Genomic DNA, 25,766 nt, shown 5'->3' with positions numbered 1-25,766 from the left:
AGGGCTATTGGGATTATAGACAGGTGAGTATAGTGGGTGGTGGGTGGGTTTTATTTGGGGAGGGGAGGGGTTCACCAACCTATAAGGGAGTTTTGGTGAGATGTTTATGTGGCACCCTTTATGTGAAGTTCACAGCAGTGCCCTGTAAGGTGCCCCACTGCTCTGTTGCCATATCTGGGTGGCCAGTCTATTACAAGATTGGCTCCTCCCTCGTCCAAATGGTTTTATTCTGGGCGTTGAGACTTGGACATCCAGATAGATGATTTTCAGAAAAAAATATTCTAGACAGATTTTTTGAAAATGGGCATTTTCCCACTGCCGACTTTGGGCATCTAGCACCATACGTCCAAATCAGACTTTTTGATTTGATTATGCCCCTCCACATGTCTAAGTGATATGGAGTCTACAGTATAATACCAAAGGTATTTTAGTCAATCAACAGAAATGATTAACCAAACATTCAAATATGTCTTCCATCTCAACATATCCCATGCAGAGCAGCTACAATGGACTTTGCAATGTTGATCATACATAGTAACATAGTAAATGACAGCAGATAAAGACCTGAACGGTCCATCCAGTCTGCCCATTAGTTATACCCATTAAAAAATCATGAAAGTGAAGTGACTAAAGTCCTAGTGAATAAAAATCATTTGTTTGTCACAATGGCCTCTATTTTGGAATTAGAAAGAATCAGGAAATAAAATACTGTTTCAAGACTGGAAACTTGAAATTTATTATGCAGATAGTTTCATAATTCCATTAAGCCCTTCAAAATATTATTTAAGCAAAGCAGCATACATGCAAACATGTAGGAATCTTGTTGGATATCACTTAACTTTCTATGAAGATGGCTGTTTATCTGACCACACTGAGGAAGGACATTATAATAAAAGGTACAGTAGTTGCATGGAGACAAAATTCTACAGAAAGGCTCCAAGTTGTTATTAAACTTGACAGAGTGAATGGTTTTAAATGCCTTATTTCATTTTGCAAATTATAGATTTCATGCATATCAGATAGAGAAGGCAAACATGGCTGCAAAGGTCAAAATTATAATCAATTGTGATTACCAATATAATCAAATCTTTTAATTATCTATTGGTTCTAGGAACATAATATGCATGAGAGACAATGGTATAATTATACATCCCAAGCTACTTTATTTTATTCGTGAATATTTTTAAAGAATGGGCAATACATGGGGTGTGGGATTTAATTTAATAATAGGACTCTTGTTTTCTCATCTTTCCACCTTGGTTAATACATGGAATACATCTGGTCTGGGCTTCCACGATGGTATTTTTAAATAACATCCATGACTGATTTACAGTCCTAACCTTTGCAATGGATCCTTTTAGCTTCTTTTTAATAATTTTCCTCATTAAAGCAGAAAAAGATCATATGATCTATCCAGATCATATGATCTATCCAGCCTTGCCATCTACTTTCCTTCCTTTCTGGAGATCGCATTATCAAAAAGATGTGCAGAGAATGGAGTCGGTTCAGTGAATGGTCACCAGGATGGTCTCAGGACTCAAGGATCTCCCATATGAGGAAAGGCTGGGTAAGTTGCAGCTATACTCACTCGAGGAGCATAGAGAGAGGGGAGATATGATTGAGACGTACAAATATCTCACGGGCCGTATTGAGGTAGAAGAGGATATCTTTTTTCTTAAAGGACCTACGGCGACAAGAGGACATCCGTTGAAACTCAAGAGATTTCATGGTGACACCAGGAAGTACTTCTTCACCGAGAGGGTGGTTGATCATTGGAATAGTCTTTCACTGCAGGTAATTCAGGCCAGCAGCACGCTGGACTTCAAGAGAAAATGGGATAAGCATGTGGGATCACTTCAGGGAAGAATTTAGGGGGTGGGTCATTAGAGTGGGCAGACTCGTTGGGCTGTGGCCCTTTTCTGCTGTCATCTTCTATGTTTCCATGTTTCTATGTTTCCTTAGAGATCCTATGCTCTTGTCTCAGGCTTCCTTGAATTCAGATACTGTCTTCATCTCTACAACCTCCACTGGAAGGCCATTCCCAAATTCACCACCCTTTACATGAAGAAATATTTCCTTAGGTTGCTTTTCAGTTAAGTTCAAAATCTGGTCTCTCCGAGGTCCCAGCCCCTCCCGTTACTTTCCCAGAAACATACTGAGCTTTCACAATTAGTGGAAGTGCTTCATCCGGTATCTTAAGGACCTCCAAATATCATCTCACCAAGTCCACTACTGATATCAAAGGGGACTTGGGAAAATTTAATAATAATAATAATTTATTTTTATATACCGCCATACCCAGCGAGTTCTAGGCGGTTTACATTAAATTAGATTAGGATCCGCATAGACATGTAGATTTACAACAAATTTATCGGATTTACAACAATTTTAGCCAAACTTGGCAGATGAAAAAGGAAAATTTACAACAAATTTAGCCAACTTCGTAGATGAAGAGGGAAGAATTACCACAAATTTATCGGATTTACAACAATTTTAGCCAAACTTGGCAGATGAAAAAGGAAAATTTACAACAAATTTAGCCAACTTCGTAGATGAAGAGGGAAGAATTACCACAAATTTATCGGATTTACAACAGATTTGGCCAGACTTGGTAGATGAAGAAGGAAGTGGGTAGAAGAAGCAGGGGGAGATAGGAGCTATCGTGAAGGAGGAGAAGAGCCGGGTAAGGGGCCCTGAGATTATCTGAAGGGTCGGTTAAGGGTCTTGTTTGCTGAAAAGGTAGGTTTTGAATGATTTTCTGAAGTCGAGGTAGGTGGGGGTCTCGAGTATCATTTGGGCTAGCCATGGGTTCATCTTGGCTGCTTGGAAGGCGAGGGTTTTATCTAGGAATCTTTTGAGTTGACAAAGCTTTAGCGAAGGGAAGGCGAATAGCTGAATTCTGCGGGATTTCTTGTTGGTGCAGTGAAGATTAAAGTGGGGAGTGATGTATCTTGGCGAAAGACCATTTATCGATTTGTAGCATAAGCATGCGAATTTGAAAAGAACTCTGGATTCGAATTGCAGCCAGTGAAGTTGGTGGTAGTATGGGGTGATGTGTTCCCATTTCTTCAGGCCATAGATGAGGCGAATGGCGGTGTTTTGGATCGTTTTTAGTCTCCTGGTGGTTTTCTTTGTGGCGCTCAGATAGATAATGTTGCAGTAGTCCAAAATGCTGAGAATGGAAGATTGTACTAGTAGGTGGAAGGAGGTGTCATTGAAGAATTTTTTTATGGTACGGAGTTTCCAAAGTACCATGAAGCATTTCCTGACAATGAGGTCTGTGTTGTTTTCTAAGGATAGGTTTTTGTCTAGGATGACTCCCAGTATTTTTAAGGTGTGTTCTAGGGGGAAAGTCATTCCTTTCAGATGAATTGTGGTGTTTTTGATTTTTTCCTTGGGGGTGGCTAGAAAAAATTTTGTTTTGTCAGGGTTTAGTTTCAGCCTGAACGATAGCATCCAACGTTCAATCTGATTGAAAATATTTGTAATGTAGTCAAGTAGTTCTGGTGTGAAATTGGTAAGGGGGATGGCTATTGTGATGTCGTCTGCATAGATGAAAAATTTGAATTTGAGGGTGTGAAGGAGGTTGCCTAGGGAGGCCAGGTAGATGTTGAACAGAGTGGGGGATAGGGGGGAGCCCTGCGGGACGCCACAGGTGTTGTCCCAGCTATATGAGATAGTGTTGTCCTTGAGTACCTTGTAGGATCTATTTTTTAGGAACCCCTGGAACCAGTTGAGGACCTGATCGGATATGCCAATGTGTGCCAGGCATTCGAGGAGTATGGTGTGGTCGATCAGGTCAAAGGCACTGCTTAGGTCTAGCTGTATGATCAAGGCACTTGAGCCTAGACTGAAGAGCGTGTGAAGATGGTCGAGGAGGGAGGCTATTATGGTTTCGGTGCTGTGGTCCGCGCGAAAGCCTGATTGATTGTCGCTGAGGATGTTGAATTTTTCTAGGTATGTGGAGAGTTCAGTCTTTACCTCCCCTTCTGCTATTTTGGTGAAAAGGGGGATGTTTGCGATCGGTCTGTAATTAGATGGGGAATTTGGGGATTCTTTTGCGTTTTTTATAATTGGGGTAATCAGAATATGACCTTGCTCTGGTGGGAAGTTTCCTGTGGATAGTAGGTGGTTGACCCATGTCATCATGTTTGCTTTAAAGTGGCATGGGGCAGTTTTCATGATGTATGGTGGGCATGTGTCCAATTTGCAGAAGGAGTGGGTGTATTTATTGTAGTAAGTGTTAAAGGTTTGCCAGTCTATTGTTGAGAATTGTTTCCAGCTAAGGTCTGTTATGGAGCCTGGGTTTGGGTTAGATGTATCAGGGTCTGGGAGAATGGGGAATAGTTCGAGGGGATTCATCTTGGTGGGTGAAGTTGATCTTAGTTTTTGAGTTTTAGTGTTGAAGAAGTCTGCGAGGGCGTTGGCAGTTATAGTGGGTTCTTCATAGATGTTTGTGATGGTTTCGATGTTGTATAGGTCGTTAACCAATTTAAAGAGGTTACTACTGTTGGCTTTAATGTTGCCAATTTTGTGGGAGTAAAAGTTTTTTCTTTTTTCGTTGGTAAGGTTTTTGTAATTTTTTAATTTTTGTCTCCAGGCCAGTCTATGTTCTTGGGTTCCTGATTTTTGCCATAGTCTTTCTGTTTTTCTGAGCTCCTTTTTTAATAGCAGTAGTTCTGAATCGAACCAGCCTTCTTGGTTTGAGTTTCTTATTCTGCGGGTCTTCAAGGGGGCTATTTCGTTTAGTATGTTCGTGCTATCCACGATCCAGGAGGTCATGATTTTTTCCGTTTCTTCGGTTTGCTTGGTGTATGTTTCGAAACGGGACCAGAATTCCACTGGGTCGATTTTTCCTCTGGAAGTGTGGGTTTTGATCATTCTAGTTTAAGAGCCTCAAATTATTCCTTCTTAACTGATTTTCCAAATAATCAATCTTTCATTGGGTTAAGGTCTTATCTTTAACCAAAACTACTCCCAGATTTTGTACCTCCTCCACTTTCTGCTCCAAAGTTGCTACTTTTTCCAATTATTGAACTAAGCCTTGGGACTGAGAAGCAATCTATTCAGAAACATTTTTCATTTCACCCTCCATTTTGTCCACTCTTCTCAAAAAAGAGGAATTTAAGTCCTGTATAACCTCCCAAAGTACCTCTAAGATTATAACGGCTGGCTTCTTATTTTTCACACCTGCAGAACTTTCAGAAGGTCTTGCCCTACTACAGTTTCAGCTGGATCCAAAGTCTGTAGAGTGGATACCTTCACCGACATACCTTGCTGTGGGGAGGAAAACTCTATTGGAGAGAGGTTCCTGGACAGCAATAAACAAGCTTGCGTTCCCTCCAAGCTTCCACACTCATACTCTCTATCCAGTAAAATCCTGCAGGAGGGGCCACTTTATTCTCAAGACTCAACAAGATCCCATTGCCACTACTGCAATACACACACACACACACACACACATTTTGCATGTATTGCGCTTGCCCAGACAAGACAACTGACATGGGTCCAGTCAGCATTCTATAATCCTCCAAGGTAGTTTGTTTCATCAGCAGTACTTGGCTAACTGCCAGGACTTGGACTTTTGCCATTCCCATTCTCTTGCCCATTTACCCAGCAAGAGAACTGATGCACTCACCACCACGAAGCTCCAAACAAGCCAACTTCTCCAGCCTCTCAGCAAGATGCCATCTTGGATCGATGCTAGGAATTATTATAAATGAGATGGTTAACATAACTAAGAATGTAATAATGCCTCTGTATCGCACTGTGGTGCAACCTCACTGAGTATTGCATTCAATTCAAGAAAGATATAGCAGAACTAGAAAAGGTTCAAAGAAGAGTGGCCAAGATGATAAAAGGGATAGAACTCCTCTAATATGAGGAAAGACTAAAAAGGGTAGGGCTCTTCAGCTTGGAAAAGAGACAGATGAGGGGAGATATGATTGAAGTTTACAAAATCCTGAGTGATGTAGAACAGGTACAAGTGGATCTATTTTTTACTCCATCAAAAAATTACAAAGATTTAGGGGACACTTGACGTTACAGGAGACTTTTTTCACTCAGAGAATAGTTAAACTCTGGAGCGTGTTGTCAGAGGTTGTGGTAAGAGCAATTAATAAAGCTGGTTTTAAGAAAGGTTTGGACATTTCCTGGAGATAAAGTCCATAGTCTGTTATTGAGACAGACATGGGAGAAGCCACTGCCTGTCCTGGATCAGAAGCATGGAATGTTACTATTTGGGATTTTGCCAGGTACTTGTGATCTAGATTGGCCACCGTGAAGACAGGCTTCCCTGCCAGATAAACTGCTCTGAGAAGGATTCCATGAGCAATCGCCAAAGTCCAAATATGGATTGCTTCATGCCTCCTTGCTTGTTCAGATAGAATATGGAGACCTAATTGTCAATTCAGATGAGGACTATTTGGTGAAGAAGTCAGTCTTGGAATGCTTGGAGAGCACTGTATATTGCTCTATTGTTCAGAGCTCAAGAAGATTGATATGGAAAGTTTTCTTGTGTGAAGACCAGACACCCCGAGTGTAGAAGCTGTCGAGATGAGCTCCCCAGCATATCATCAAAACATCTGTGGTGAGAACTTTCTGATGAAGGAGAGGGAGGCTGGAAGGGGAGCCTCGTGTGAGGTTGAATGGAAACATCCACCAAGGTAGGGAGTGATAGAGGTCTGAGGTGACTGTGGCCTGAGACCAATGGGTCAATAGATTCCATTACAGAATTCTGAGGTGGTGATGTACAAAGTGACAAACTGTTGAGGCCATGTAGCAAAGGAGATGTAGAATCTGACATGTGGTGAGGAGAAAATGGTCTAGCACAGGTGAAGGATACTCTTGCCTCTCTGCTGAGGTAGAAAAGCTTGACCCTGAGTAATGTCCTATCAACTCTAACATCTGGGTTGATTGCAGATGTGATTTTTGATAATTTACTACAAACCTTGGTAATTCCAGAAGACATACTTTTGATTTGATGGCATACTGAGCTAGTAGCAATGATGAAGCCTTGACCAGTCATCCAGATAGGGAAAGACATGAAACCCAAGGCATTTTTGTGAAACTCCTCGGAGCTGATGTTAGATCAAAGGGCAGGACTTTGTACTGGAAGTGATGAGATCCAACTTGAAAGCAAAGATATTTGCTGTGAGCAGGTAGTATTGATATGTGAGTGTAATATTCTGCCAGTGGTCTTGGGCAAAGTCTTTCCAGAGAGACCATGCAAACCCCCCCATTCATCAAGTATTTGTTGAGGCCACAGGAGTTTCGAATTGTTCAGAGGGGAGGGAAGGCGGGGAAGGACCAGAAGGTATGCCTAGAAGGAGAACAATGCTTATGCTTCTTAGCTTTCTTATGTGCTAGATCCCCTGATGATTGAGACATCAACGATGAAGTAGAGTCTTAGCGTTGTGTTGATCTCAAGGCACGACATTCCTGATGTGATGTTGATATGGACAGTGAAGTTGCCGATGCCAGGGTTCCAGGAAGTTGAGCATTGGGTTCTAAATCCCCAGCCATGCTCGATGTCAATGCCAAACCAAAAGGTTTCCTGAATTGAACTTTGTGAGCTTTCAGTGACCTCTTTCACACATGTGCACAGAGGACACAATCAATGTCCCAATACTCAGGACCTAGGCGCTGGACAAACTAATTATGCAGATCAGAGCCTGAGATGGTCTTATTGCATTAAGAGCATTTCTTGAAGCTCTTGGTAGTTTCAAGTTTATTAGGATTTTATATACCGCCTATCAAGGTTATCTAAGCGGTTTTACAATCAGGTACTCAAGCATTTTCCCTCTCTGTCCCGGTGGGCTCACAATCTAGCTAATGTACCTGGGGCTATGGAGGACTGAGTGACTTGCCCAGGGTCACAAGGAGTAGCGCGGGGTTTGAACCCACAACCCCAGGGTGCTGAGGCTGTAGATCCAACCACTGCGCCACACACTCCTCCACTGGTACTGATTTGGACATGGAGAGGCAACTGGCCAATGTGAAGTCAAAGGGCTCAATGGCCTAGGGAGCTCAAGTAGAAAAAATCGATAAAGTATTGATGCTCCCAGGAAGAATAAAAAGGAATCAAAGTGGTCCAAAGGCCCAGAAATGAAAAGTTGTTGAAAAGAAACCAAACTTGATTAAAATAAAGAATGACAACGAAAGCAAAGGGAAAAAAATGACAGGAGGCACCAAAAATCACTGACACCCACAAAGTATAGGCTCTCCCTCAAAAATAAAATGACAGCACACTTGGTATGTGTTTGTACTAGGTTCCGTTGATGATGCCACTTAAATGAGAATATTATACCTGTTGTCCGAGAACTTCATATGCCTTGAATTTGTGTTTATTATCTTTCACTTCAAGGTGTTTATTACAAGAATATATTAACACATTCTCTTTGATATAAATGGATTCAATTTTAGAATTTATCTAGCAAACTGAGAATTTTAAACTCATTATCTTCCATAAATCTCTTAAAACTTTCACCTGTTTAAAATATATCTTTTAAGTTAATAATACATTGAACTGTGATTTTTTTTTTTCTTTCCTTTTACTTTGTAATCCGCTTTGAATCTCTTATTAGGGAGTTGGTGGAATACAAGAACTATATATCATAACATAATTGTGAAAAGCACCACTGAACTGTTAATGAAGTATGCTTCTTAAAAGTGAGGTGCTGGTAAAGTTGCACTCCTAAAACGCTCACAGAACTAAAGGAGAGGGAATAATCAGCTATCATAAGACACAGAAAGAATAGGTATAGCTGTTCAAGCAAAGAGTACTCCCTGAGATTTAGAAGGGCTTCATTTCAACCGTTAATATAGGGGCCCTTTTATTAAGGCATGCTGATTTAGCGCATGCTAAATGCTAAGGTGCCCATAGAATATAATGGATGTCTTAGCATTTAGTGAGCGCTAAATCGGTTAGCGCACCTTAATAAAAGGACCTCATAATTAGCCATTTCTTAATAATAGTAAATTTATGGTTGAAAGCTGCAGTCTCTTGAGAGTTGGTACAATCCAGATTCACAAAAATCTGTATGGCATCTGCATGCAGATAAGGTGTTAAATCCAATGATTGGATAACAATGAGCAATAGAGCCAAATATTAAAGAGCTAGATGTGTTAATACTTGTAGATATCCTTGTGGAACACTCAGGGAAGTCTTATAAGATTGTGAATGTTCCTATTGCACTAAAAACTTAAATATGCTACAAAGATGCCCTTTAACTAGTTCCCATTCCAGCATCTGAATTTTAATATATTTACTGTTAAAATGAAAAAAATCATGGTTTTCATTAAAAAGTACAATAAAATATTTTCCCCATTTTGTCCAAATTTAAGTTTGTTTGATTTTGGTGTGTCTTATCTTAACTTGCTTAAAAACTCTAAGGAATAAGGACTGCTAGGAAGTTCTTCTTCACTCAGAGGGTGGTGGACACCTGGAATGCGCTTCCAAGAGAGATGATAGGACAGAGTACAATGTTGGGTTTCAAAAAGGGCTTGGATGACTTCTTGAAAGAGAAAGGGATTACAGGGTATAGATAGAGGGTTACTATACAGGGTACTTCAGGATTAGGGCATAAACAACGTAGGTGGTGGGAACTTAAAGGTCAAGGACCTGGGGGGCCACCGCGGGAGCAGACTGCCGGGCACGACGGACCCCTGGTCTGACCCGGCAGAGGCAATGCTTATGCTCTTATGTTCTTATTTCTGAACAGCACTGCCTATGTCTGGAATGTGCTACACAGGTTTTAACAATAATGAACCGTTTAGTGGTTTTGGAGAGAGATCTGACACAGAGATCACAACCTCATGGAAGATCATAAACAAAGTTTCTGCCCTGCTCTTTCTCCGCTTCGGTGCCATGAAAAAAAAAAAAGATAAACACACAACATGAAAAAACAGCAGAAAAGAAATAGTTTTAAATTTCGAGCAGCGGCTCTAACAATCAGTTTTCTACTCCAGCTCTGTGCCCTGCTTGGATTCTTGAACTGTACACCTAAGGGCAATGTCTCACTCTGGCAAATTACAGTCAAATATCAAAATGAATAAAGATTACACAACTAGGTATGGGGCTATGGGAGCCCACTCTGTATCGGAAAACTCCATTAACTCCGAATTATGGAAATTAAAAGCCATTCATGACATTACAACTGCTGTGTCCCATGTTTTCTTCATATATTGGCTCCATCAACAAACCCCCTAGCTTGACTGCTGATGTTCAAATTCCCTCTTTCCTGGATTACATATTTTACCTTTCAGGCGCAGCACACTGGGTTTAAGATAAATTATTGGGCAAACCACAGGCAGACAAAAGCATTCAAATGTATTGCCATTTGTTCGCGTTTACTGAAAGATTATTTCATACCTTCTGGTGTTCAGTTTTCCTCCTTTTCAAAATCTCCACTGTAGCTCACGTCTCCTTTAATTGACAGCGGGTTAATCCCATGACGCTTCCAATTAGGATAATCACCTGCTCGCAGCCCTGTCGAGGGGTCAGTGAAAAAGGTGAGTCCAGCTGCTGCCAGCGATGCACATCTGTTTACCCAGCGTCAGCCTGCCTGCTCTGCCTTGCGGAGCCGCTCTGCTTCCCAAGTTGCCACAGTGCTAAAGGAAATCTCGGTAGGAGAGTCGCTGCACCCTCCTGTTAGCGAAAGGCTTGTAATACAATCCTAAGGCTCATCACTTGCGACCATTCTTCTCTCCAGACTCGGCTGCTCCGCCTTACTACAGTATTATTCTTAAATTTGGAAAAGCATGTAGCGCACACAAATCAACTTGTTTTGTAAATGATTTTAAGATTCCTGAGTAATCCTTGCTGATAGCCCAGAAGTATTTAAAAAGGAAAAAAAAAAAAAAAGTATGCTATTTGCAAAATGTTAACTAAAACAGTACAGAGAAAGATGAAAAATGTCCAGAATTAAATTCTGTCTTTCTATTGATTTTTATTCCTCTCAGACTATGATCGTTCAGAATGCTTTTTTTAAACTGTTTTCAAGTTGTTTAGATTTGTGCTGCAAAAAGAAAAAATCAGGGCTTTTTACTAAATTTCTCGAACTCACGAGCACCGCCGAGCTACAGTGTGCTCTGACTGCACAGCCCAGGCATTTCCTTTCCACTTTCCCCGATCCACACTCCTCCCCTTCTGCAGCTTACTTCAATCAACAAGCTTGTCCCAGGAGAGAAAAGCAAACTCCTGCCATCCAGCCAGCTGCAAAGCAACTAGGAAACCAATCCAGCCTCCTACACAGTTTATATGGCACCCAGAGAGTGCTTCCTGTCTTAAATGAAAAGGAACACAAACCTGGCAGGGAAGGGCTGTTCGTTTTTGATAAGGAGGAGGGGAAGGAGATGCACATTTCCTAAACAAAGTTTAGGAAAATATAGGTAGATACTGGATTGATATTTTATTTTTAAAATTTAATACATTATACACATTGAATGACATTGTTGTGAATGATCTGAATCTTATGATACAAGAGAAACTAGATTGTAAGCTCTTCTGAGCAAGGACTGTCTATTGTTTGTTAAAATGTACAGTGCTGCCTACGCCTTTCAGCGCTATAGAAATAATAAATAGTAGTAGTAGTAAATTGAAAATCTTAGGGGGGTCTGGTTGGATTCAACATTGAGCATGAAAGATCAAGTATTATCTGTGGTTAAATCAGCATTTTTCCACATGCGATTACTGAGAAGACTCAAATCAATGTTAACAGGGTATGATTTTTGGATAGTGGTGCAGACCATAGTCATTGTAAAGTTAGATTATTGCAATGCACTCTACTTAGGGATTGCTCTTCACAATGTAAGGCCTTGCAGATGATTTAAAATGCTGCAGCACGTTTGATATGTGGTGGAAAGAAATTTGAGCATGGTTACAAAAACTCGGGAAGGGGTAAAACGCGGACCTCACAGATCTGACGGACCTTGCGGATCAAAAACCGCACGTCCTTAAAAATCTGAGGTCCCTGTCAGTGCCGCTCGTAGTTTCTGTCTCTTACAGACCTCGATGACATTTTAGCTCTGACGGATACGTCTCAGCATAGGGAGGGAAAAGTATTAGGATCCGTCAGCGCTAAAATCTCATAGAGGTCTGTCAGAGCCAAATTCTATGTCAAGCTTAAAGGATAAGCAGAGCGCAAAACGGTAATAATAAGATCTGGAAGACTTAAACCTATACATAAGAAGGCTTCTACTCTGCTGCTCCAGCACTAGTTTCTGGCTCTGACAGACCTCGATGAGATTTTAGCGCTGACGGATCCTAATACTTTTCCCTCCCTATGCTGAGGCGGATCCGTCAGAGCTAAAATGTCATCGAGGTCTGTAAGAGAGAGAAACTACGAGCGGCACAGATACGGACCTCAGATTTTTAAGGACGTGCGGTTTTAGATCCGTGAGGTCCGTGAGGTCTGCGTTTTACCCCTTCCCCCAAAAACTCCACTGGTTGCCTGTCAAATTTCAAATCCTTTTCAAAATTCTCGTGTTGGTATTTAGGGTTTTTCATTATAACATTCCCTGGTATCTAACAAGTAATGGTGCTCTATCTGCCTTCTAGAGCTCTAAGATCATAAGGGGCAATACTTATTTATTTATTAAAAAATTTATATACCGCATACAACTATGCGGTTTACATATCATGTACATAAAATCTTATTTCCCTGCGATTTCCACATATAACAATACATAACTGGACAACATCATTAACACAAGAGTATCTGCAATTTCAATTGCAGGGGTGTCATAATGGAACAAATTGACAGAGCCATTGAGAACACTACCGGATTTACAAAAGTTTAAGAAAGTATTAAAAACTACTTTGTTTGTAGAGGCGTTTAAATGAATGAATATTAATACTTTAAGGAGACGTTGACATTATTGTATGTGGTGGTATTATAGTGAATGAAGATAATTTTTATGGAGATTGTCCTAATATTATGATTGTACCTGTACTTTGTAAGCTGCTTAGGTGTAAGTGGGTAAGAAATTGCTTTATATATATATATATATATACTGCAGGAGTCTCAAAGTCCCTCCTTGAGGGCTGCAATCCAGTCGGGTTTTCAGGATTTCCCCAATGAATCTGCATGAGATCTATGTGCATGCACTGCTTTCAATGCATATTCAGTGGGGAAATCCTGAAAACCCGACTGGATTGTGGCCCTCAAGGAGGGACTTTGAGATCCCTGATATACTGTATGTGTGTGTGTATATATAGATACATAAACAAATATTAGTCCATAACTGAAGGACCAAGAATAAGGTAAATTAACATAGGAAAAGAAAAAAAAATGTACTAACAGAGGCAATGGATTGAATATAGCAAGCCGGTTAATTATAGGAAATGCCAAAAACTTTGCAAACCTTCTCTTAAAAAAAATGAATCCTGAAGCTCCTTAGGTGTGAGGGAAAAAACATAATCCACCATAAAATATAAACAAAAACAAGGAATTTAAAAAAATAACAATCGTCCCATCTGAAAACATAACTAAAGGCTTTAAGACCAAGGGCTGGATCCATAAAAGGTTCATATGTAAGTTTGTAACCCGCCCTGGGTAAGGGTGGGATATAAATAAACAAACCAGAAACCAGAATCAGGAAAAAGTACTGAAGAATGCTCTCTAACAGATCCCTCACATGTCCAAGGCATAATTCCATCATCATAATCCAACCAGGATCCATCAGAAAGGTTAGCAAGTCACTAACTCCTTGGATGCCTGTCTAATATGGATGGCTCTACAGCATAGCCCTCTGAGTCATGGAAACACAAAAGCCCCTCCACCACAAAAAGTTGTCGTCCCTTCGGAAAGGCTACATTGGTATTTTAAGATAAATGTGATGTTAAATATTAACATTCCAATTCAGAAAATCAATAAAGACTTGTATTTTTATCTTTTTAAATACATCTGTACAAACCTTGGTCTAGTTTATAAAACTTATTCTGTATGCAAAAATTATTTTATGAATACTGTATTAGGATTTAACTTTGCATTTGTGTTTTTCTGCTCTTGTTCTAAGCCCTTAATATGCAGTTAGCATATGCCAACAGGCTATCTCAAATCACATTAAAGCATTTTGCCATATTTTGCCTGTTTGCATGCATAATATATTTTCAGGAGGGGGCATGTCATGGGTAAAGAATGAGCATTAATAAATCACAACATTACATCTTCCCTCTGTTTAAGTCCAGCAACAGTGTGAACAAATTACAAAGTTAACCAATTGGCCTCAAAACCAGCCACACAGCCTTATATCCCCAGATGCACATAACTTCTATAAGAGGTACTTTTTCAGATCATAGGCCTGCTCCGAAAACAAACCAGAGAAAAAAAAAACACTCACCCAAAAAACTGGACAAATTCAATATTGCTTAAAGACATTGTAGCTCAGTGGTCTCAAATTCGCGGCCCGGGGACCACATGTGGCCTGCCAGGTACTATTTTGAGGCCCTCGGTATGTTTATCATAATCACAAAAGTAAAGTAAAACCGTTTCCTGATCATATGTCTCTTTAGCTATAAATTACAATATTATTATTAAGACTTAGCCAAAAGGAAAGATTTATAAACTATAAAGAGTTTTACCTCATGCAAAATTATCATTTCTTTAATAAGACATTAACTATTTTTTTTCTGAGGCCCTCCAAGTACCTACAAATCCAAAATATAGCCCTACAAAGGGTTTGAGTTTGAGACCACTGCTGTAGCTGGAGAAAGACAGTGAAAATGAATTACTGAAGGTTATAATCTGTACTTTTAAAGTCACTTATCTGGAACCACATGCTCCTAGGTTGCACAAGCACTCCTGCTTAACAACTATCAGCTTTTAACTGCTCCTTCAAAAATCAAGCGATGGTTGTAATCCAGTTAGTGAGTGACATCACTGTACTCCATACAATGAAGTCCAACAATTGCGAACAAGTTTTATCAAATCTCTACAAGAATCTAGGCAAGACCTTGTTTTGCATAGGTACTGCATCATGAGAAATAACCTTCCTTTTTATACAATGCACACTGCCTCAACAGGAAACCATGGCGTCCTCGCTCTATAAAGCCGCTAAACTGATATCATCCACGTGCAATAATTCAAAAAAATTATTTAAGGAACCAGTGCAGATCTTACATTCAAAACTCGGAAGCTTTATTTGAAGAATGCCTTCCACTCAATCATTATATTAAGACCTGCAGGCTCTACTATATCTAGCTCGAAAATTAGACATTGTTCATATCTTCTTAAACATTTCTTTATGTCTCCTACACAGGCAGAAATGTTAAACTGCTGTAATACTGTACATTTGAGGTCTTAAAAACAATGATGTGTTTGTATATGAGGATTCAGAAGAGGTGCTTCTAGCCGCTGGTTTTTGAGATAGGAATGGTGCACAATAATGTAGGTACAAAATATACATGATGTTTGTCCGATGTAAATCATATCACATGGACATTTGATCAAATAAATCACACATTTAGAAGTACAAAATGTAATTCCTAACAACCTTCGTTCACGCTTCAAAATTCAATCATATTACACCGATACTTTGAGAGCTTCACTGGTTGCCAATTGGCATGTGGGTCGAATTTAAAGTTCTTTGTGTGATGTTTAAGGTTCTTCAGCATAATTGCCCATCAAGTGCCCGCTCTCTTTTGCGGTGGCATTGTCCTTTACATGAGTTACGGTCTTCAGATAGCTTGAGTTTAAAAGTTCAATCTTTAGCAGTGGTGAGACTTACAAGGATCATAAGTCTATGTTCCCTGTCCAGGGTCTGGTGCTATGGAATGCTTTACCTTTGTTTTTGTGCCAATCTGATATGCTCTAGTATTTTAGAAAGGGGGTGAAAACTATATTATTTGAGCGCTATTTTGGTGTGAGCGATGTGACAGTGTGAGTTGGAGCAGTTCTTTTTTATCCTGGTGGGTTGGTTTTTTTTTGCTGTTTTGAATTTGTCTATTATTTTATGTGATCTTGTATGTGATTTTGTTTCTTGCTTAGAGTTGTGGATAAGCAGGTTATAAATAATTTGAAATTAAATAAATAACTGATGTTGCTCAAAAGCCACATGAGCGGAGGATTGCATCCAATACCACCAAGCATTTTGTGAACATTCCCATAGTAGAAATGGCGTGACCCTACCTAAAATCAAAAGTATTATATGTAGGAAGGTGGAAATATATGCTCTTTTCTTGAGGTCTAGAAAGCATAGTAACATAGTAGATGACGGCAGATAAAGACCCGAATGGTCCACCCAGTCTGCCCATTCTGATTCAATTTAAATTTTTTTAATTTTTTCTTCTTAGCTATTTCTGGTCAAGAATCCAAAGCTCTACCCGGTACTGTGCTTGGGTTCCTACTGCCGAAATCTCCGTTAAAACCTACACCCTCCCGGCCATTGAAGCCCTCCCCAGCCCATCCTCCACCAAATGGCCATATACAGACACAGACCGTGCAAGTCTGCCCAGTACTGGCCTTAGTTCAATTTTTAATATTATTTTCTGATTCTAGATCCTCTGTGTTCATCCCACGCTTCTTTGAACTCAGTCACAGTTTTACTCTCCACCACCTCTCTCGGGAGCGCATTCCAGGCATCCACCACCCTCTCCGTAAAGTAGAATTTCCTAACATTGCCTTTGAATCTACCACCCCTCAACCTCAAATTATGTCCTAGTAGCTCTTGTCCAGTAGTGGTAACAGGGATCCCAAAGAGACCATGCAAAACTTCTCCTTCAGTAAGTATTTGTTGAGCTCTCAAAGGTTTAAAATTGAACAAAAATCTCTGATGTTTTTGGCAACTAGGAAATACTTGGAGTAGAGCCCCTGGCTCTTCTGGTATAGAAACTGAGCTGGAGAAGGTGCAGGAGCTCTTGTTGAAGGCGGGTTCTCTGGAAGATGATGGGACAAGACTCTCTTAGTGGTTAGAAAAGTTCTGGAAGTAGTGAAAAGTATATTCTTTGGAAATGACAGTGGTGACCAATGTTCCCTCTAAGCTGAGCGCATGAACGATCGCTCACTATTTTCATTGGCGTCGCTCATAATTTTTCTTGTGTCGCTCACTAAAATACGCAATGGGCGCAACTGGAATTGAGCGCGGGCGGAGGTGACAGGAAGTGGCAGCGGCGGCTCAGGCCAAGCGCTGGTGCGGCACTGCGAAAGGGGACAGAAGCGGCGCGAGTCCGACACTTGTCATTCTCCTCTGGCGACGCCATGCCTGCGCGTCCTCCTCGGAGGCTTGTTTTTTTCATCCGCCGCTCTGCACCACCGCCTGAAATGTGGCGTACCAAGGGGGAAGCAGGGGGGGTGGGGGGGCGGTCCGACGGTGGGAAGCAGAGAGAGCTTGGGGCAGCCGCGGCTCTTATGTGCACGATGTTGATGGGCAACCAAAATGACTGTTGGTTACACCTGTTCTTCCTCATAAACCTTTTGTTGATTCATGGTGCTATGTCCATACTGAGTTAATATCTGAAAGTAAATTTCCACAGGTTTCACTCCCTCTGCCCAAAGAAAGTGCACTACTGTATATTGCTCTTCGATGGTGCAATCTCGCAATGAAGCATCCATGTTTCTGACCTCTTGGCTGCCACATGACTTACAGGCCAAGCGCTGCACTGTGCAAGGACGAACTATCCAACAGGCAATGTACGAGTACATATGTTGCATTTCGTTAGCTCTGTCCCAGATATTGCATAATTTAACAATTGCCTTTAATTTTTGATTCGCCCTCATATATAGAAAAGAGGGGAGATTACAGTAGGAGGGCTATATGTGTCTTAGACATTTGCCCTGAGCTGAGGAAAAGGAAAAATTGGTTTAATTTATTTTAAAGAATATGCATCTTTAAAAAGAAAAGTTTTTAAAATCCGATTTGAATCTTTCAAGAGAAGATTGAAGGCGTAAAGTAACTGGGAGCCAGTTCCAGAGGGTAGGGCCGTCAACAAAAAGGAGGATCCACCAATTAATACAACAGTCAGGTTTTCATTCTGGATTCAGGAAAGTTAGGACAGGGGATTTATAACTGTACATATAGCCCATTTTATATACACTTCATCATGGCTGGATTAAAGGATATGCCCAGTAGGCACATGCCTAGGGCCTGAAATTGTGAGGGGGCCCACTCACCGTCACCTTTCCAATTTGTTTGTTTGTTTTTTGTTTTTTTTTTTGAAACGGCCATGACAGCAAGATTGGGCCCCCCTCCAATGAAAGCAAGATCAGGCCTCCCCCCTCCCCAATGACAGCAAGATCAGGCCCCACTCCAGCATCGACAGCAAGATTAGCCACAGCACCTGCAAGCGGTGCTCAGCCCAAAGCTTCCCCTCTGACGCAGCTTCCTGTTTCCGCCTGGGCAGTTCGCGTCAGAGGGAAGCTTTGGGCTGAGCACCACTTGCATGTTCTGTGGTTGATCTTGCTGCCCGCTGGATGTACAAGCGTTCTTCACCACATCTATGGGATGGAAGCGGAAGCCTCCGCAGCAGTTGAGCACCATAGGAGGGGCGGCTCTGGGATGCATGAAGAGGGAGTTCCAGGGGGGAGGGTGTTTTCTGAAAGTTGGGCACAGTGGGGAAGGAGGAAGAGGAGTAACTGGTGGTGTGAAGGGTACCACAAACTGCAGTCCCTCCGAGGAGTCCGTAGAGGGGGTGCAGGGCCTGGACGCAGTGAAGAAGAAGGAGCTGGAGAGCAGTGCAGGCTGCAAGTACCCTGAGGAGCTGAGGGGGGAGAAGTGGAGGAGCAGAGGTCAGAAACAGTTGGAGGAACAGGAGAAAGTTGTAGTGGGGAGGGTTACAGGCCGCAAACCATCCAAAGATTTAATGAATAACGTGAGTAAGTGGTGACACACGCGAAGGTGAGGGGCAGGGAGAGAGAAGGGCCTGCGGTGGAGGCTCAGAGTGGGAGAGAGAGAAAGGGGCAGTTGGGCAGATGATGGAAGTGAGGAGAAGGGAGAGAGAAGAGGGCAGATGGATGTCAGTTGAGAGGGGACAGCAGATGCTGAATGGAAGTGGAGAAAGAGAACTCATACTGGATGGAAGGAGGGGGATAAAGAAAAAGGGCATATGCTGGATGGGGGGAAGAAGAGAGTTAGTAATATAGTGGAGGGGTGAAGGAAAGGGGTGGCAATCTGTGGGTAGGCACAGTGAGAAGAGGGAAACTGAGGACTGAATAGTAAGAGAGAATTTAATTTAGACAGCAGCAGAAAATAGAGAAGAGAGAGATGCCAGAATATGGGGAGAAAGGAGGAAGGAGACAGAAAAATCAGATCTGTGTGGAGGAAATGAGAAGAGAGAAGGAAATGGAAGGAGAGAGATGCCAGACCATGAAGGGAACAGAGGGAAGAAGATGGATGCCAGACCAAGGGGGCTGGGGAAGGCCAGAGGAGAAATGGAAAGATGGAATGGGGTTGGCAGACAGTTTCTGGAAGAGGCAGACAGTGGATGTAAGGAAGAAAATGACAAGATGAGAAAAGCAGAAACTGGGAGACAAAGTTGTTAGGTGCCATCAACTCGTGCTCAAGTCCTAGTCTAATGTTAGATGAATATTGGAGAAGAGCAAAGAATACCAAAACTCCCTATACCTTTGCTTCATCGACTACAGCAAAGCTTTTGACTGTGTGGTTTACAATAAACTATGGAGAACTCTAGTGCTAATGGGAATGCCCAAACACATAATTCAGCTGATAAGAAAGCCTATATGAAAATCAAGATGACAAAGGTAGAAAAAAAATTCTATTTTTAAATATTTTTATTTAAAGTAATATTGTAGCTGTGTTGATAAATGTTTATAAATAGAAAATGGAAATACGGTGATCGTTTTATTGGACTAATTTTAATACATTTTAACTAACTTTTAGAGGCCAAATTCCCCTTTCTCAGGTCAGAACAGGATGCTGCAATAGCAGTATACTTTACTGACCTAAGGAAAGAGGGTTTGACCTCTGAAACCTAATTAAAAATTGTATTAGTCCAATAAAATGATATCTTATTTTCCATTTTTTGTTTTATTTGTTAATTTGTAAAGTGATTTGTTATTTCTCTTTTTTTCAAATTTACATCTGGTCTCTTTATATTTTGTTCAGTATTGGGGGATATGCACCAATGTTTCTTCACCCTCTAAACTGTACCATTCCTTCATCAGAACAGTGCAGAACATTCAGCCCGCCAGCCAGTGCTAAAAACCTCTTCCGTGCTTTTGTAAAAAAGAGGGGGGGAGTTAGTTTGTGATTACTTATTCCATACTGGGTGAGGGTGGTTCTGTGTCCTGTGTGTATGAAAGACATGGTTTTCTGTTAGTATTGACCAGCCTTGTTTGGCGAAATGAATCAGGAATGGTTCCTGGGAGCACCTTGAATAAACCTGATTTGAATCTCCTTATTGTCTGCCGATCTTCTTTTGTTCTACGTTGGATTCTTTGGTGGACCACTTGCCTTGTTGTTTTGTTACAAATTATCATACATGGAGTGGAATCACAGATTTGGAGAAGAGTTACATATTTGGTTGTTTATACATACATATGGGTTAAAGTTGGATGACAGATTAAGGCAGTTGAGAGGAGTTGCAAACTTGGTTATTAATATAGACTTATGTTTCGGATAGTATTACTGCTTTACAATGCATTACTGCTTTACAATGAACACTTTTATATACGCATGGAAAGGGTTCAGAGTTAAAGTCCTGGGCAAGTAGGTGGGAAAGGAAGGAAGGGGGGGATTTGTTCAGAGATGTTTGGGGCTTGCATAGAACTAAAACTGTACACTGGCACTGGTATGGTAATCTTTGTTATTTGTTTTGAATTTATAACAAAAGAAAAAAAAGAAATACAAGTGGAAATAAAGAAGTAAATAAAATAGGTATCTAAATGGGGGAGGGGCGAGGGCAGGGCTAGGGGGCCCAGTGTACTTGTGTGCCTAGGGGCCCTTGAAGAATTAATCCTGCCCTTCATCTAAACACCCTCATGGGCTAGATGGGTCTTTGGGAAGACTCTTTGTATCAGCTGCTGTGTTCTTACAAACTTGCAAAACCATTAACTTGAACTTTCCTGTAACCAAATCATGAAATCTCTTTTCTCATGAGCATTTTTCACAGGCAGAACCATAAACACCACACTTGATATATAAGGTCTTAATGCATATTTCAACATAAGAGGTGGATAGATGCAACAACTTAAAGCATTGTTGCTCATGGTGTTTTTCATAGCAGGAATTATCTGGCACACAAATGGGAGGGTATTATCTGACAGTGCCAGGTTGGAACAGCTTTTCCAGAATTCAGAACTAAGTGTAACATTCTAAGCATTCTTGGGTCCCTTCCCACACAGCAATCTCCTCAGGTTTTTTGCTCAAGCAGGAAAGAGATTGGCAGCTGGGAGAAATTGTGTCCCTGATTAATCCCATCAACTGTGAAAACACCATTTTATGGGTAAGCAACAATGGGGGATTTTTTTTTAGAGCAGCGCAAACGGATAATTCCCAAGCTCACAGCTGCTCAGAGGTAGCTCTTTCATTAGGTAGAGTTAGACGACTGACTCGTGCATAAACAAAAAGCAGAAAGCATAGGCATAAGCGGATAGTGTAGCTGGTTTTAAGAATGGTTTGGACAAATTCCTGGAGGAAAAGTTCATAGTTTGTTATTAAGACATGGGGGAAGCCTATACTTGCCCTGGATCAGTAGTAAGGAATGTTGCTACTCTTTGGGTTTTAGCCAGGTACTAGTGACCTGGATTGGCTACCGTGAGAACGGGCTACTGGGCTTGATGGACCATTGGTCTGACCCAGTTAAGCTATTCTTATGTTCTTTTGGACACTGCAGCAAGTACTCCCTAAACACCTCTATGGTAGCTGCCTCAGTCTGCTTTCCAGAAGAAGAAGGCTACTTTTATTTTTCTCCTCCTCCTTCGAAGCCAGAGCATGATGGCTTTGCATGTGATGGGGAGAGAAATGCAGAGGTAAAAAAAATTCCTGAATGCGACTACAAACCATTAGAAGTAAAAGAAAAACAGCAGCATGGGGCTTTGGAGTCTGTGTGCTTACTCAACATCTGCCAACCTTGCCCCCTCTGGAAGTAAGGGAGGAATCAGTATATAAAACTAAAGATTGGACTGAGGGAAAATATGAGGGAAAATACTGAACCAAGGGAAAGGGAATAGAGAGAGAAGTGAGAGGGGAAATGAGCTGGAGACACTTAATGAAGAAATGAAAGATACAGAGAGATTCTCAACATGGGGAGGATGGTGGGCAAATGGTGGGCAAGAAGGGAAGAGAGAATGGGGTAAGGAAAGATGCTGTCGCCTGGCCAGGCTCACTAAGAGCAATGTGGTAACCCACCACTAGGCGGCACTGAATACTAGGCCTGCCTCTAAAAAGGGAGAAGGCCCTACAGGCAGTGCTGGCTAACAAGGTTTGCCAAAGCACCTTTACAGACCACCCAGAAAAGCTCACAGAAGTCACAAGGCAAGGTTTTAATTGTTGAAAACAAGAATAGACTTTTATTATGCAGTCTTTGCAAACTAAACAAGTTTTCAAAAAAATCCCAAAATCAATCCAAAAACAGGGCAAAAAGATAAAACCAGAAAATATGCCATGCACAGGAGTCAAATGCAGCACTTTAAACCAACACAAAACAAAAGGGTAAGTATAGGCAATGGTGGACTGCTTGCCATTCAGTGGGCTTTTGGCGTCCTTCAGCCTGGTTAGATGCCACACTCGGAATCTGTTAAGCCTTGCTCCAGAAACTCAGGAAGCTCAAAAGAGAGGAGAAAGCCAACCTTGAGTAAATTTCAAACATAAACACCACTTCACAAGGTTCATTTATCAACACTACTGAATAGGTGTTGCTTAGTAAAGAAAGCCGCCGAAGGAGTCGGACAGAGGCAGGCAGGCAGGCAAATCAGCTGGGGTAGCGGCGAGAGGGAGCGCCGCCCACCCCCCCCCCATGTCAGAGGCAGCGTCAGCGCCCGGGCTCACTCTTAAAGGAGTCGAGCCGAGCGCGACCTACACCTCTGACCGCGTGCAGCGCAGGAGAGCAGGAGAGGCTCAGAGGACCAGAGGGGAGGTAAAGAAAGCCGCCGAAGGAGTCGGATAGAGGCAGGCAGGCGAATCAGTTGGGGTAGCGGCGAGAGGGAGCTCCGCCCCCCCCCCCCGCGTCAGAGGCAGCGTCAGCACCCGGGCTCCCCCTTAAAAGGGGGCAAGCCAACGGCGCACAGCCATTCGGCGAGTGGCAAAGGCGCTCGCCTTAGCGAGAGCACCTTTGCGAGGGAGCCTTGAGAGGGAGCCAGGAGCCCAGGCTGCACAGCAGCTACACCTAGAACGTAAACCCTAGCTACACACCGGGCACCACTCCCACACATCACACACACCGAGAGACTAAAGAAAGGAGAAAAAGAAATGGAGGCAGCAGGCACCCAGCGGAGTTTCCCAGTATACTGCACGGAGTGTCATATGTACGACTACCTCCCCTCTGGGAGGCAGGCGTACATATGCAGTCGGTGCCAGGACCTGGAAAGCCTGAAGAAAGAGGTCGGGAGACTGCAGGTCAAGGTCCAGGAGCTGGAGGGACTCCGTGCATCAGAAGAACCGTGCTGGGCAACTGAGGACTCCACCAGAGAGAGCCACATTGAGGAACAAGTTAGGGAGCTCGAGATATCCATCAAGGAGGCCTGCAGGATGGTAGAGGCACAAAATCACCAGCAGTACGGACAGGAACCACCTGATGAAAGACAGAATCCACCAGACGCCGGGAGACAACAACCAACAGATGGAGGATGGACTCCACTGGACGCCCAGGGGCCAGGACCTTGTGGAAGAACCGAGCAGACAGAGGAGGCCGAGACCCACCGGAACCCTGAGGGAGAAATAGTGGACCACACCAAAGATACGGACCTGAGGCCGAAAAAGAAGCTGAAGAAGGGGTAATCTGCAGTCGTAGTGGGAGACTCCATCCTGAGGGAAGTGGACAGTCACATAGCAGGAGGGAGAGAGGACCGGCTAGTGACATGTCTCCCAGGGGCAAGAATAAAGGACATCACCGACAGAATCGAGAGGATCCTGGATGGAGCTGAGACGAAAGAGACAGCGGTGATGATCCACGTTGGAACAAACGATGTCAGCAGAAGAAACTACAACAGGACTACACTGACCGAGCAGTTCCGGATCCTGGGGAGGAAATTGAAGCTGAGGACACGGAGGATAGCGTTCTCAGAGATCCTGCCAGTACCGAGGGCGGATGTGAGGAGGCAGACCGAGCTGCAAGCAATAAACGCATGGCTGAGGAGATGGTGCGAAGAGGAAGGTTTCCACTTTGTTAGGAACTGGTCAACTTTTTTGGGAAAGAACAAGCTCTACAGGAGGGACGGACTGCACCTGAGCGCGACAGGAACAAGAATGCTGGTAAATAATGTCAAGTGCGCAATAAACAAGGCTTTAAACTGACGAGAGGGGGAAAGCCAACAGCCGACCTGGAGACGATGCTTCGGACAGGAGTATCCAATGAAGATACTGCACAGGAAAAATGCAAAGTAGGCCTCCAAGACAAGCGGGAAAAATGCAAAGGAGGACTCAAGGACGATCTACAGGGGTCCAAGGAACAAGTGATAACAGAGAGCAAAGAGAAGGAAAAACAGCAGAAACTAGAGGGACATGCAGGAATGAGGAAGCCGACTGAGGATGAAGAAAACGCACCACGGGAAGGTGATGAACTAAAAGAAACTCAGGGGCTGGCAGCCCAGGGGAATGACGACAAGAGAATCGAACCACGAGGAAACACGGCAGGGAAAGTAAAAAACCGAGACTTAAATTGTCTGTACACCAATGCAAGGAGTCTAAAGACCAAAATGGGAGAGCTAGAAGTCATGGCCAGCAAAGAGGACCTAGACATAATTGGAATCACAGAAACATGGTGGTCTGAGGACAACAAATGGGACGTTGTACTGCCAGGGTATAAACTCTATAGGAGAGACAGGACGTACAAGAAGGGTGGAGGAATAGCGATATACATAAAAGACTCCATTCAGTCGACCAAGATAGATACTGCGACGAGGGCGGAAGGGTTGGAATCCCTATGGGTTAAGTTACCAGGGAGAAAGGGAGCTGACACCAAATTGGGACTATACTATCGCCCACCTGGACAACCAGAAGCAAGCGACAATGATCTAGAAGCAGAACTGAGGCAGGAATGCAAAAGCGGAAGTGGGGGATTTCAACCACCCTGGGATAGATTGGAGTATTGGACACTCCAACAGTGCAAGGGAAACCAAGTTCCTAGAGGCTGTAAAGGTTTGCTTCATGGAACAGCTGGTCAAGGAACCAACTCGAGGAGATGCCACTCTCGACCTCATCCTCAACGGACTAGGGGGACCCGCCAAGGAGGTGGTAGTAGTAGGGCCACAAGGAAACAGCGATCACAATATGATCCGGTATAAATTAGAAGTGGGAACATCAAAAGTAAAGAGAACCACAGTGACAGCACTCAACTTTAGAAAAGGAAACTACGATGCTATGAGGAAAATGGTGAAAAAGAAACTCAGAAACAGCTCACGGAAAATGGAGACCGTAGAGGAAGCCTGGTCCCTACTCAAGGACACGGTGCAAAAAGCGCAAAACCTGTACGTCCCCAGGTTTAGGAAAGGGTGCAAACAAAATCAAAAAAAAAAGCCAATGTGGATAACAAAGGAAGTGAAGAAGGCAGTAGGAGACAAGAAAACATTGTTTAGAAAGTGGAAAAAGGACCAAACTGAAGAAAACCGGAAAGAACACAAAAAACACTAGAAAGAATGTCACCGGGTGGTTAG

At 42.5% G+C, this 25,766-nt stretch overlaps 1 protein-coding gene across 6 annotated transcripts in view; it reads right to left on the bottom strand.

Annotated features, from left to right (window-relative positions):
• The window catches only part of PDZD2 (PDZ domain containing 2), a 487,038-nt gene that overhangs the window by 362,462 nt on the left and 98,810 nt on the right, over positions 1 to 25,766 (bottom strand). The window contains exon 1 of one of the 6 annotated variants that reach the window (XM_033933462.1): positions 10,373 to 11,223. The exons of the other annotated variants lie outside the window; for them this stretch is intronic. The gene's annotated coding sequence lies outside the window, so the exon portion shown is untranslated. Of the gene's footprint in view, positions 1 to 10,372; positions 11,224 to 25,766 lie in introns of those variants that run through there. 6 annotated transcript variants of the gene reach the window in all.

Source organism: Geotrypetes seraphini, chromosome 1, assembly GCF_902459505.1.
Source record: "Geotrypetes seraphini chromosome 1, aGeoSer1.1, whole genome shotgun sequence".
NCBI classification, from domain to species: Eukaryota; Metazoa; Chordata; class Amphibia; order Gymnophiona; family Dermophiidae; genus Geotrypetes; species Geotrypetes seraphini.
This window is presented reverse-complemented; position numbering and strand designations above follow the sequence as displayed.